This window comes from Morone saxatilis, unplaced genomic scaffold (genome assembly GCF_004916995.1).
Source record: "Morone saxatilis isolate NCDOM2014 unplaced genomic scaffold, NCSU_SB_2.0 Contig17, whole genome shotgun sequence".
Lineage (NCBI taxonomy): Eukaryota > Metazoa > Chordata > Actinopteri > Moronidae > Morone > Morone saxatilis.
In genome coordinates, this window is record NW_023339729.1 from 2,026,676 (window position 1) to 2,027,013 (window position 338).

The following is a 338-nucleotide window of genomic DNA, read 5'->3' on the forward strand; positions in this document are numbered from 1 at the left end:
GGAAATAGTGAACCAGAGCAGCTCCGCTCTCTCTCTGCCTCTCACTGTACTCAAGCAGGATTTCAACTCCTCTTACAGATGTGTGTCTGCCAACCCTGCTGAAGAGAAGACTGCTCCAGTTGATGTTTGGAAAGCCTGCAGGGGACAAACAGACAGCACAAGTAAGACTGACTCCTCTGTGTTCATATTCTCAGTGAAACATAGTGTTGGAGTGTTTTACTGATGATGGTAAATGTTTGACAGGTAGCAGCAACAGACAGTGCTGGTGGTGGGTCCGGATTCTTGTGGTTGTGTTTGTGGGTGCTGTTGTTGTTTACATCATTTTCACAAACGTAAAG